A 14,721-nucleotide genomic window follows, 5' to 3' on the forward strand; every position below is an offset into this window, starting at 1 on the left:
AGGTCTTTTGAACATCTATTACTGTATCAAATACAGCATTATCAGTTCATCTATTTTGGGAGAAACCCATATTGATTATTGGAAAAGTAATTAGTTTTACACAGAAAATTTACCAATCTAATTTTTACTACCATTTCTATGAGTTTTCCAATTGCAGATAATATACTAACTGGTCTGTAATTGGATGGATCTGTGTTATCTCCTGATTTAAAAATAGGTACAATTCTGGCACATTTGAGTAATTGGGGTATTTCTCCACTGAGAATTGAACGGTTAATAATTTCCACAATATATGGCACTAAACTTTCAACACAGGTTTTTAACATGACATTGGTTATTTTTTTATCTTCTGTTAAATTATTTTTATTTTTTAGAGAAGTGATAATTTTGAGCACTTCACATTCATCAGTTGGAGACATGAAAATACTATTAGTTTGACTTTCAGCTGTTGTGCTGCCATTAATTTTCTCATCTTCAGGAAGACCTTTTCTTATATTTTCAGCTACATTAATGTATAATTCATTTAGGTTATTGCATATGTCCTCTGTGTTTGTAATGCTGACATCATTTACCACCATATGGCTGATTTCATGTTTATGTCCAAGCTTCCTATTTAACACTTCATTGACTACAGACCATGTTTTTTTTGGTTTTTGCAATTCTGTAATCTGTGTTCATAATACCTTTTTTGTAACTCTCTCTTCAATTTGGTTATTTTTATTACTGATTCTTTTGTATTCTTCAATTACTTCCGCAGAGGGGTTTTTTACTTTAGTTTTTGAAAACAGTGAGTCTTTGATGTGAATCAGTGTTAGTAATTCTTGGGTAACCCAAGGTTTTAGGGGAATGTATTTGGGGTTCTTTCTTTTTATTGAAATTGAGCTGGTTTCAATTCCTGTGCTAATATACTTAATACATTTATTGTAATAAGTGTTTATATCCATTTCCTCACAGTTAAATTTATTTTGTAGGATATACTGATTTAATTTGTTGTAATTTACAAATTGCTTACCACTATCTTTGACTATTGGTACTACTGGAACTGATTTTTCACTAGAAATTTCACATACCAGTAGGTAGTGATCACTTAAGTTATTTGTAATATTGAATACATGACATTTTTACTACTATTTGTGACAAGTATGTGATCAATTAATGTGGAGGTTGTTTTCGTTACTCTAGTTGGGTATTTGTTATTACATATTGTATAGCCGTAAGTTGTTATTAAATTGTCATACAAAGTTCTGTTTATGGAGGTTGAAAGCAAGGCTATGTTTGTATCTCCAAGTATTATTGAAGTATGCCCTGAACTACTATTTAGGATATTTTCTAGATCAAACATAAAACTTGGCGAGTTACTTTCCTGTGGGTTATAAATGGTAATGATTTCATATCTTTGATTTCCTTTTGTTATCATGACTTGCAGTATGCTATGAGATTTATTAATTTCAATTATGACATTGCTTTTCCATTTGTTTGAAACATAAAGGGAAACACACCCACCTATCTGCTCCCTTACCACATGATGAGAAGTGTAGTTTTTTATTTCAAAAGCGTGGGTTAGTTTGTTGGTTAACCAAATTTCAGAGATATCAAGAATATCTACTTCTTTAATCTGATCTAAGATAATTTGGATATCATCAAATATATTTTTCATGCTTTGTGCATTTATGTGTAGGCCTTTCAAATCACATGATCTACTTTCTAAAACTCTATATTTAATATAATTATTTAGGGTTTCACATTTAAATTCGTCTACTTTAAGAAATTTGTTTGCATGATCCAGGTTTGGTTATGTAAGAACAAAAATTTGAAATTAAGAAAAGAAAGCTTGGAATTGAAGCGGGTACAACACAAGGAAAGGTTACCTCGTTGTTTCTAGATCAGCTGAAGTGAGCAAGTTCATGCACATCTTCAAGGTTTGCCACTAGGCTCGAAGGACCGTCCTGGAACTTACGGATATACACTTTACAGTCCCCGACCCATGTGCCAAATATTTTCCCCTGTTGCCGTAGCTCGCGGTATTTTTTGGCGAGGGTCTCATTTCTAGGCGTTAAGTGCTCGTTGATATAGATGTTATTAACCGAACTATATCGGATTTCGTTCGTTTTTAGTGTCTTTTTTGGTCGTCGGCTACTGAGGATTTCTTCTTTCTTCCATCGATTAACAAACTTCACGATGATAGGTTGTGGTCCAGGTTTCGTGGATGGAAGTCTGTGTGCAGCGTCAATATCTTCGGGCTTTACATCGACTCCCAGCGCCTTGCCAACTTCAGTTACTTTCTGGAAAACTTTTTCATCCTTTTCAGCAGGAACTCCATACACTAGTAAATTGTTTTTGCGTTGATACTGCTTCAAGTCTTCTAGCTGGTTCACGGCTGCCGTTGTCGCAATTTCCGCAGTTTTCTTATCTTTCCTCAAAGTGTCTACTTCGTTCTTGAGGTCATCATATTTTTCGGAAAGAAAGGTCGCTAATTTCCGTAATTCTTTGTTTTCTTCCGTTAGTACTTTGAGGGACTCTTCAAGTTGTTTGGAAAAGTTCGCCATAACCTCATTTATGTTAGGTTGTGCAATGCAGTTTTCACGTTTACACGACCATTGGAATTGTTCTTCCTTACGGAAATTTTGGAGAGTTTCTTTGTTCATTTTTACACATGTTACGTGGAACCAACGTTCGCATTTACCATCACAGCTTACAGCCTGTTGATTGTTTTTTATTTTCTTGCCACACGGGGAGCACACGAACACCATGATGTTGTTTATCTTATTTATTTAGTTGTAGCTGTTTGAGTGCTAATTCGATTTTGTTTTGATGGTTTCCTGAGTTATTAATGTTACAGATCTGCAGTATCTTCCTGGAAAATTGTGGATATTACTCACATAAATTTGTTTTTTCGTCACTTCACTTAATATATCACACACTCACTGCCGCCATGTCTACGTGCCCATGCTTATCTATATAAATACATTTGTAGGGGGTCCGCTGTCTTTAATTTCGTTTGTTTTGCCAATTTTGGGTCAACTCAAGACGTATCAGTGGTTATTAGCTTTTGTGCTGTTTGTCGGTCTGTTCCACCATCACGGCGAAAAGCTGGATAGATCTCGATCAAACTTCATATACATATAGAGTATACTCATCTAGGGAAAGGTTTAGATATGCATATGATTTAAAAATCACTTAATAGAATGGGGGTTTATAGGAAAACCACAACAGTTTTCTTCTATTTTCTCTTATACTATTGATTTTCTGTAAATTCCGTGGACTACATGTGAAATGTCCCTTCATTTTAAACATCTTTCGTTATGTACATAATTTCGCTTCGTCACCGGACGCTCTTTACTTTGAGGGAAAATTCCAGGCTGTTCAAATGTAATACTTTTAGGCCCCGGAAAATATCGAAATATGGAGGCAATGTTAATGATGCTGCAGGCCTTCGTTTCGTGTTGACTGCTTTCTAAGCATTAAGTAATTTTACAAAGCAGATGACACAATCGCTGCTCAATTTGGAGAGATCTTCAACTTTGGTCCTATGCCTTATTGTCGTATCTCGATTCTTTATACTTTAGATAGCGCAGCATTTCTCGATTATAATCAAACCTTTCTAACTCGATTTTGACTGGTATTAGGAGAGTGGGCCTGTCATTATAATTAAAAACTATCCATCTCTATTGCGAATGGCAGTAGGCAAGTGAGCCTCCCGAACTCGAATTTGAATGGCAGTAGGAAATGTGGCCCGCCATTATCATCTAGATTTTCCGAACGTGCAGTTTACATTGGAAACAACGTATGGGGTCCTCCGCGCTTTGTTTCTCGGATAGCGCTAAGAGACATGCAATTTAATATAATCTTACTCACGTAGAACTCCGTATACCAGGTAGAATACCGAAGCGAAGGATGGGTACCGGTACATTTGCTAGTAAAGAATCTATCGTTCCCTGTTTTCGTATGTTTTACCCAAATAGAAGCAACTTACTTCAGATTATGTCATGTTAGAGTAGAGTCTCCATTTTTTTAAATGGTCAGCCAGTATGGCCAGATCAGTCCTCAAGGTTTCCTCAATCATAGTAAAGGCTCGATGTTGTGTGATCATGGTCCAATCGTCAGCATACCCAAATTTCCTGCTGGAAGTTTTCGGCATGTCGTACAAATAAATGTTGAAAAGGAGTGGTGCAAGAACAGATCCTTGTGCCAGACCATCGCTTAGTTTGAACTTCTTGCTGGTTTTGTTGTTCAGATGTACTGTGAACAATCTGTTACTCAGATAACTATTTATTACTGCTTTCCTGCTGGGTACTGTGTTTAGTAATTTGCAAACAAGTCCTTTCCTCCAAACAGTGTCATATGCTGCTGATGTTTCTAGCTTCTTTTGGTAACCAAGTTCACTGTAGGTGGTCAGTGCATTAAGACTTCCACTGATAAGAGGCAGCTAATGCTGCACGTCCTGTAGGCAATGATATTTGTCAATTGACAAGGCAAAAACAGAAAGGAGAGACAAGGACAACTATGAAAACACGAAACAACAAGGATAATCTCTCCATCTTCATACACTGTCGTCGATAGGCTTTCTCCTCATCCATCTCTTCTTCTACATCCATTTCTTTTCAGTCTCCAATGAGCTCCTTTCGCTTCTCATGTTCATTCGCATAAGACTTGTAGGGGATGATCGACTTAAATTGATTGGTGAACTGAAGAAACATTTGTAGCCGCCGTTGACGGGTTACTTTTTGCATAACTGAATCGGTTATTTGAGAAACCACATATGTCCATTTTCGGAAAAATAGGTTTAATGCATATATGTTAAAATTATATGTATTCTCATCTTTCAGATAGAAATCGTACATATCCACCTTAAATATGTTCTCCTGGTCTACTGTTAATAGGCAGGACATATCAGAGAAACTTGAAAACAGGCACGACAAGACATTCTCTTGGCGTTATTGTTAAAAAGGAGGATGTCACTGAGTAAGTGTAATAAGTGATATTGTTAAGACGGACAATGTTGGAAAACGTTCTGAATGTTGACTTTAATGTTGTTGTATGAAGGGAAATTTAAAAATGAAACTTAATAACGTAGTTACAGTGTGATATGTAGTGTGCTTAAATGTTGGTAAGCATTAAATAACCTAATATTGTTATGTTTTTGTTATCAAGTGTATTTATTTATTTATTTATTTATTTATTTATTTATTTATTTATTTATTTATTTATTTATTTATTTATTTATTTATTTATTTATTTATTTATTTGAGAAATCACACATGTCAGTAACTTTCAGTCCCCATATCACTCTTCTTGGATTTTTTCAAAAATGATCAGAAATATTACAAAAGATCTGATTAATAATTTGTATAAATACTAGACACAAATAAATTCCAAACACTAGAAGCTGTAGGCAGTTGTTCCAATTTTCTCAAAACTGGTAGTGTAGGAGAGGATATCTGTGATTTCTCAGATAAACGATTCAATTGAGGCGGTAAAGTGGCAGAACACCTCAACTAACATTAGTGAGTCAATGGAATGTCATATTTGATAAGTTTTAGGGACTTGGAAACATTGAAAGACATCACATTTTGTTTTCTTGGAGCTCAGTGATATTAGAGCAACCACCTCCCTTTTGATGCCATTTTCCCTCAATCTTCCAGTGATCGCCTTTTCTTTCTCATTTCAGTAGTCATTTTCCTTATCTTCCTGATCAATAGTTGCTAATGACCGAGCGGATTTGCAGCTTATTTAAACAGTCACAACAACAATCACCGTGATTATTAGCCACGTGATTACCATGACGACTGAACAATAGAAGCTATCCCCTCGAGAATGCTCGCCGCTGATGCACTTGCCAATAAAGTCGTAAATTCTCGAATAACTCATTTATTATAGCTTGTAGGGTGAGACGTAAACGATATAATTATAAAATTGATCTATAATAATAATAATAATAATAATAATAATAATAATAATAATAATAATAATAATAATAATAATAATAATCGTATGGCCTCAGCTACCGTGTACAGACATTTCAATTTGACGCCATCTGGGTGTCTGCTCGTCAATTTCGACGTTCCGTTTTACTCTAGGCGTACTAGATGGCAGATCGAGTAAAGCGAAACGCTCCTGGGCTTCTATGGCTGAGATTTAATGAATTTTGTCTGGTAAACACCAGATGTGTCACCAGAGATCTTTCATATGCCGACATCGTAAACATGGAGTGTCGAATGGACTTTTTCCCGTCCTTCAAAAATCCGACTACCTCTGCCGAGTTTGAACCCACTATCTTGGGATCCGGAGGCCGTCACTCTACCAATGATCCACAGAGGCAGCTTATTGATCTATAATTATCGGTGTTACGGGGTTACCCGTGGAGCAGAAAGAGGTTAAAGAAGGTGCCGGGGCGAATGGGTCTATCTACAATTCCAAAATCAATTTAAAACTTGAACAGAACGTTATATTTCTTCAGAAAACAACAACTCAACAAATAACAACATGTCACGTACAAAAGCAATCTTGAAATAAGACTAGGAAAGTCTAAGATATAGTGCTTTTTACAGATTCTGGGCTTCAAGCCCCTAGTTTTACAATTTTACAAATGGAAGAGGAATTATGTAGTTAAGGGCATAAATCCCCTAATTCAAGAGCACTTGCTCCCTATATCACAATATCTAGCCTCCCAGAGGCACACCTTACACTTACAAAACTTGAAAAAGAGCTAACAGGCTCTCAGTTTCTTACTGCCTACTCAAGGCAACATTACATCAACTTACAACCTCTGACCTCTCAAGGCACAACTTACAAATTGAACTTACTTTTACAGGGGCATTTAATACCCAAACTACTGGGCTTTCATGGAAAAAGAACAGGCTAGATAACTGGCCCAAACACGAAATGAATGGAGGCTCACACTGCGCTCCAAGATAATGAAAACTTAAAATCCTACAGGGCTCTTGGCCGATGGAACTGGGCTATTCCCACACTACTGAGGTGGCTCGGATGGAAATAACTTTAATACATTACAGAAACGAAAGGTTGCGAAAACGTAGCCACCTCAAACCAAGATGAAGTGGAGCTCGAGAGGGTAACACACTCTCTATCGCTGATTTACTATTAAATACTTTATGAAGTTTTTACATTAACCAAAAGAAAAGTTACATTGTAGGAAAGTACTGTTACATAATTAAAGATTCGTAACTTCCCCTCGAATTAAACTGCGGAGGTAGCAAGAAAGAATTAAGTTATACGGCCATTACCTTTTAGATGTTCTGCTGACCGAAGAAAGAGGCCGCCCCGCCTCCTGCTTAAACACACACACCCAGAAAGATGACGATCAGTTGGCAAGGAAACGTGAAAAGCCGTAGTTTATAAACCCTCAGGGAAGGTTCGAGATCATTCAAGACTAATCAGGACACGCATCTTAATTTTTATTCGTTAATACAAAGTGAACAAGAAATGCGCGATTGGATGAAAATTAATTACAAAAAACCCTGATTGGCTAGATTCAGAACTGGCAGAAAGAAAAGGAAGTATTGCCAACCCAAAAATAAATGAACATAGATCAGTTATTGAAAACCTAGGAATATGAAACTTCTTTAAGTTGTAAGTTATTTCACCTTGCAGCAGAGTGCATGATCATAGTTTTTAGTAGCGTCATCTGTAGAAAAATGTCCAAACTTCTTGATGTATAGCAAAACAAAACAAGGAAAAATTCAGTCAATTTAGGAAACTTCACAACAAAGCAATTACTTCATATTTCAGTGGCGACATCTTCTGATTAAGGTTCCAACTTGTTCTGTTATCAGTTTCACTGTTTGACCAATAGAGGAGTTCATTTAGGCGCTAATTTTGAATGCGCGGCGTTGAGATGTACCTCCCGGTACAGACCTCCCCCCAAATGTCCTTCCTTGGGGTGACACAGAAGAATTTTGAAAATGCATTTCTAATTGAGGAAAAAATTCTAAGTTTTAAAAATTTGATTTGTACAAATTTTGCAGATCCAAATTTAGAGTGTCCTTGTGTTCGCTGAAATTAAATACATGTTGATAGTGGGACCTTTCTCATCACCTCCCATAGCCCATGGGACCATGTGACAACGCTAATGTGTCCCTACCGGGTCGTGAACACATGGGACCATGCTCCACAGAAAACGACAGTCAAGGGACCTTTTTCTGCCTGGTGACAATGCCGCCTCATCGGGATTTTGTTTAACTAATCCACTCACATGAGACGACAAATGCCCTTTACAGCATAGCGAGGTCAACCGCTAATCTCCCGTTCCAAAGATATGAACCTAAGCCTCTCTAGGGCGCGGTGCGTTCGCGGCTACGAAATTAGTACTATCTTACATCTAACTTAAAGGCATACAATGAACGGAAGAGGTTATGGATGCTAATTATCGGCAAAAATAGGCTCAGATAAGTTTTCCTAAAAATTTACTTGGCTCTCTTTAAAACATATACAATATAATTTACAACCTTGTTATGTTAAAATTTAAAAATACATTAGACACCCGTTCAGCAACGGTAAATCCGTGCTGTCACTCAAATCAGCATTCTGATCCACATTTCCAAAATATCACTGTGTGGACTACAAAAGTTCGGTATTGAATTTAATTATAAAAGCAATCACACATTTATAGATCAAAGACTTGAGTGTTACCTCCTTTTCATCTGAATAAGTTGAAAAGTTTGAAATTTTCTTTCTAAGAATTCTCTTTACTACATTGGTTTGGTGGTCTATCGACCCGATAAATTTAACTGTTCAGTACGACAAATAATATCATAATAACCCTCATATATTTACAGTGATAAGCTATGACCCTCCAAATGCGAAGTATTCCACGGGATTAAGTCCCAAATTACATATTTAAAAATATTTAATTTACACTGAAATTCGTCTTAGAGTGGCCGTCTAACTTAAGTTTAGCACAACAAATTATATAAAATAATATCAAATTGAAAAAATAAGCAAATGCTCCGGTATTACACTACAATCCTACAAATATTAAACATGAATATGATTATGGTGGTAAAAAACCTCCCATTTAATGAATTAACTGTACACGAAATAAGGGTCGAAACCCTTCACTCAAACAAACTACCAATGGACTTTCGCGAAGTCTAGCTTCAATAAATAGCTGATTTATTTAAACATATGTTCAGGCCCTTCTGCCACCTGGAAGAGAGACACATATTATACCCATAACAGAAAAGCAATGGCTGTATTTTGTTTTCTAAAAATCCGCCGCTTGTGTGATTGACAATTCTCATTGTGCTTCCAAGGTTCGAAATAGAGACCTTCGGTCCTCTCTCCATCAGGTATGCTGAAATCAAACCCTAGCTACCGCATCATGAAGGGTAACAAATTATATGTCCCTACCTTAATTTATGCATGGCTTGTGGCGTGTATGGTAATCTCGTAAAATATTCTGCCTTTTACTCACAGAGAAAAGTAGTGTTTGAAAGACTCCATTTCTTGCCGAGCGACTACAGGCTCTCTATCAGCTGGATTTCTCACAAAAAAATACCCACCCTGGGTCGTAAATCTCGTCTCGCCGCCACCCCTCTTCCAAACCGGGGCAGATTACAGATTTACAGATTCTGGGCTTCAAGCCCCTAGTTTTACAATTTTATAAATGGAAGAGGAATTATGTAGTTAAGGGCATAAATCCCCTAATTCAAGAGCACTTGCTCCCTATATCACAATATCTAGCCTCCCAGAGGCACACTTTACAATTACACAATTTGAAAAAGAGCTAACAGGCTCTCAGTTTCTTACTGCCTACTCAAGGCAACATTACATCAACTTACAACCTCTGACCTCTCAAGGCACAACTTACAAATTGAACTTACTTTTACAGGGGTATTTAATACCCAAACTACTGGGCTTTCATGGAAAAAGAACAGGCTAGATAACTGGCCCAAACACGAAATTAATTTCAGAATAGTGTTTTCCGACCGGAACTCGTTACATCATGGCGTCATAATTATACTATACGAACCTACGACGTAATGCACATCATTACGGACCGCTTCGCGATCGATCTGTAATTCACACAGCACTATCGCCGAGTTAAGTTCTCTATCGACACTTCACAAGAGGAATTATACGTGTTACGCTCCCGCTTATTTTCACATTTTCAATACAAAGAAAATGGCAAGTCCGTTCACGACGTTCTGTTCAAGTTTTAAATTGATTTTGGAATTGTAGATAGACCCATTCGCCCCGGCACCTTCTTTAACCTCTTTCTGCTCCACGGGTAACCCCGTAACACCGATAATTATAGATCAATAAGCTGCCTCTGTGGACCATTGGTAGAGTGACGGCCTCCGGATCCCAAGATAGTGGGTTCAAACTCGGCAGAGGTAGTCGGATTTTTGAAGGGCGGGAAAAAGTCCATTCGACACTCCATGTTTACGATGTCGGCATATAAAAGATCTCTGGTGACACATCTGGTGTTTACCAGACAAAATTCATTAAATCTCAGCCATAGAAGCCCAGGAGCGTAGATTAAGATTCGGCTGTATATGGATGTGTGTGAAGAATTCATTGTGCCTAGGTTCGAATATCCGTCCTCCTAAACACTAGTTAGGCCACTGTGGAAATTTAATTTTTGTTTGATAATTTTATATTTTTGTATAATGTTTGAAAATTAATTTGATCGGATATTAAATGCCGAGTTACTGAGCATAGTATCATTGATATTGATATCAGGTACACACTCTCACCTTATTGGTCAGAGATTATAGAATTTTTTTCTGCTTGTGTGCTGGTGAAAGTGTGGTTAACTTTGCGGTGATAAGAACGATGGTTTGAACTCTGGACTTTTGTAATGTTGAGGGAATATGACATGACATAGCGGCTTGATTAGTGACATATTTGTTGGACATGAAGAAACGTACGAGCTGATTTTAGCATGTATATAAATGTGTCAGTATGATTGCGTGAATATAATGACCTATTAACCTCCTACTGTGAGCGGGTCAATCTGTAAAAAGCACTATATCTTAGACTTTCCTAGTCTTATTTCAAGATTGCTTTTGTACGTGACATGTTGTTATTTGTTGAGTTGTTGTTTTCTGAAGAAATATAACGTTACCGTTCACCGTCCGACCGTCTTTTCACCCCGGAGACTGCTTCTTGACTAACTAGCCACCCTCGGAAGTGCGTGCATATATGGCCTCACAAGGAGTGGGGGTTCTACAGAGGACCTTCTCCTCACCATAAATTTGAGATCTCCGGAATCACAAGGTTTATGAAGATCAGCGATGCGGCGGATTGTGTAGCCCGCTAATCACAAATACTCGATGTAATGCGTAACGCAAAACGATCAGTGGTTTTATTGTAATTCGTTCGTCAAAATTAGGAGTGGGGCAGGGAATCACTGTTGGCCGTCTGGTTTCACAGCTAGCGTTAGAACACCAAACATCTTACGTCACCTCTTTGAGACGTAATTTCATAGATGACATTCTTTTATTCTGGTTTATAATTTTGCCAGTAATCCATTATTCTTGTAATTAATCTGACATGTGATTCCTGGTTAAATTAAACGTTATTATACTGAAAGTACATCTAAAATCATCTCTTCACGTTGGCTCTACTGTGAGTCGGCATTTGTTTTAGAGGTGGAGCCGGCAGAAACTATATTCTTTTTCGCATTCTTCCTTCGCGTGCGCCCAGTTCGGGGGTTTTCTGAGCCATCATTTGCGTGCTTTAGGCGCCGGTCTGGCGAGAGGGATTGCGTAACACGATGCAACCAAGCTAGTATCCTCACAAAGGAAGCTTCAAGCCTACGTACTTCCCAGAATATAATTCCAAGTAAATATTCACTGTGACGATACGGTCACAATATATTTGACGGCAAGACCTGCCGCCGCTCCCCGATGCCCAACTAAGGTAGCCCGGACCCCCAAGTACCATCAGATACACCTCTCCCGTTACTATGAGAGGGATAGTCGTGGTGATGGTCGCCGCAGATTAGCTGTATATGTGCAGTCCCCAGATGTGTTGGCGGTAGGGTTTCCGCATTTCAGCCTTTGCCAGGAAGATGGACACCGGCGCGCAGTTCACAAGGAGTCTTCACTGGAGTGGAGTGGGGCCATACCCCACTTCGGTTTATCTCACCAAATGTTGCATTACGGCGGCGAACGGCTGAGGGGGCACTGAAACAGTAAGATCTAGGCGACAGAGAAGTGTTGTTGGAGACTTGGGAAACGATCTTTATTGGTGATGCAGAGGGTTGGGCGGCGTGGAAGGTGATTGTGTGCCAATATTACGTGGAAGCAGGAGACGGGGATTGGTAGTGGCCACCAGGGTTTGACAGCAGGAAAAAGCGAGGGGAAGATCGTACATACAGATCACATACCGAGTTTAATAACACGATTGGGGCAGAAGGCCTCAAAAAAAGAAACAAAAACATAACCTTCAAACTTCTGCTAAATGTTGATGACAAAAGTAAAAAGAAGTTACACAGGTTTCACCTGGGAGAGGTGGACTCTAAAGATCCTCTCTGTGGCTGGATTTCTTACCAATAATGTAACAGGCGTCAAAAATCAATCAATCAATACTGATCTGCATTTAGGGCAGTCGCCCAGGTGGCAGATTCCCTATCTGTTGCTTTCCTAGCCTTTTCCGAAATGATTTCAAAGAAATTGGAAATTTATTGAACATCTCCCTTGGTAAGTTATTCCAATCCCTAACTCCCCTTCCTATAAATGAATATTTGCCCCAGTTTGTCCTCTTGAATTCCAACTTTATCTTTATATCTAATATAATGCACGGCCCATGAAATCTGGGGGCAAGCTTGCCCGCGGAACAAAGTTCCTAACCATGACTTGATCTCCGACTTTTAAATTGGTGGGCCTCCGTCCACGATCATATCTTTCCCTAACCTTTTCATGAGAAACCTTCAGGTTGTGCTTAGCCTTCTTCCATAGATCTCTAATATTATCGGGATACATTGTCTCTGGTAATACATCATTAAGTGGCCAAAGGTTAGAGAGCGGCGTGTTCGGAACAAATTTAAACATAAGAGAAGCTGGTGTGAACTTGTAGGATTCATGAACCGCCGAATTTAATGCAAAGGCCAACCAATGCAAGGACGTATCCCACCTAGAATGATATTCATGATGAAATGCCATTAGAGCAGATCTAAGATTACGATTGACCCGCTCAGCCAGAGATGGTTGAGGATAATACGCCGAAGTAGTTACATGTGATACAGACAGATCAAAACAGAATTTACGGAAGAGGTTGGATGTAAAGGCCTTAGCATAGAAACTATATATTGCCAGGAACCAAAAGAAGCAAATATGGTATTTAAACAAGAAATGGTGGACTGAGCGGTTGCCAGCTTAGTCGGAAATAACCAGGAAAATCTAGTGAAACCATCTACACATACCAGAACATATTTATTGGCGTTCCCCTTTGATTGGGGGAAGAGTCCGACGTAGTCTATATACAGGCGCTCCATGGGGCGCGACGCTTGATGAGAAGATAATAGACCTAGCTTAGTGGACAAGGTGGGCTTACTAAACCAACAGGATTTACAAGCTTTTACTAATTCACGAATTTTACCATCCATACCTTTCCAAATGAACATCTCTCGGATCTTTTCCCGAGTTTCCAGGATGCCTAAATGCCCCCCTAATGGGGTCTCATGATAGTACTTGAAGATCATAGGTACAAGCACGGCTGGAACCACTAATTTCATCTTTTGATTATGCCTCGACGGGCAACACAAAACCCCGTTCCCCAATACATAAGGGACGACATGTTCCCCAGAAGAAAGGGTTTCCGTTATAGAAGCCAGCACAGGATCTTCACGTTGATGTTTTACAATATCCCTAAACAACATAGGAGCATCAGTTAGATGGCATTAATACCAGAATGTATGGACGTGGGAAGAGAAGAACTATCTTCCTGTTCAGTGGTCTCCACATTTTGAGAAAACATGCGGCTTAATCCATCCGCAACAACATTTTCAGATCCTCTGATATGCATAACATTAAACTGGAAGGCGGAAATCCTGATGGCTCAACGGGCTATACAACCGGTGCGGCGCGACCTAGCTAATACCCAACTTAAGGCTTGGTTATCAGTTTCTAGGTCGAATTTGACATGTTCCAGATAGAGTCGGAAGTTCTCTAATGCAAATAAAACTGCCAAACCCTCAAGTTCATAGACGAAATATTTGGCTCCTTGAGGCGATAATGTCCTAGAAGCATAGACGATGGGTCGCCTACCGAGTTCAGTTTCTTGAAGAAGGACAGCAGCCACCGCCGATGACGAGGCGTCGGTTTGAACAATGAATTTCTTCGAGAAATCAGGCATAGCAAGGACAGGCGCGTTGCAAAGAGCTAATTTTAGGTCTTCAAAAGCGGCTTGTTGAGACGGACCCCACTCAAAATTGACGCCTTTACTACGGAGTTAGCGAAGTTAGGAATAAATTTCCTTAAGAAATTCACCATGCCTATGAACCTGGCAATACCTTTGATGTCCTTAGGGGGTTTGAAATCACGGATGGCCTGTGTTCTAGAATGATCAATAAAAACCCCATCGGGTGAGACAATATGCCCTAGGAATGACATAGAAGGTTTAGCAAACGCTACATTGGATAGCTTGACAGTCAACCCGGCCTTACGAAGGCAATTGAGTACCTCCTTTAGATGATCTAGGTGTTCTTCAAAGGTCTCAGAAAATACAACGACATCGTCGAGATAGTGAAGTATT

At 38.8% G+C, this 14,721-nt stretch overlaps 1 protein-coding gene across 2 annotated transcripts in view; it reads left to right on the top strand.

Annotated features, from left to right (window-relative positions):
• The window catches only part of LOC136874153 (uncharacterized), a 231,448-nt gene that overhangs the window by 178,773 nt on the left and 37,954 nt on the right, over positions 1-14,721 (top strand). The window lies entirely within an intron of this gene.

The sequence above is a fragment of the Anabrus simplex genome, chromosome 1 (genome assembly GCF_040414725.1).
Source record: "Anabrus simplex isolate iqAnaSimp1 chromosome 1, ASM4041472v1, whole genome shotgun sequence".
Lineage (NCBI taxonomy): Eukaryota > Metazoa > Arthropoda > Insecta > Orthoptera > Tettigoniidae > Anabrus > Anabrus simplex.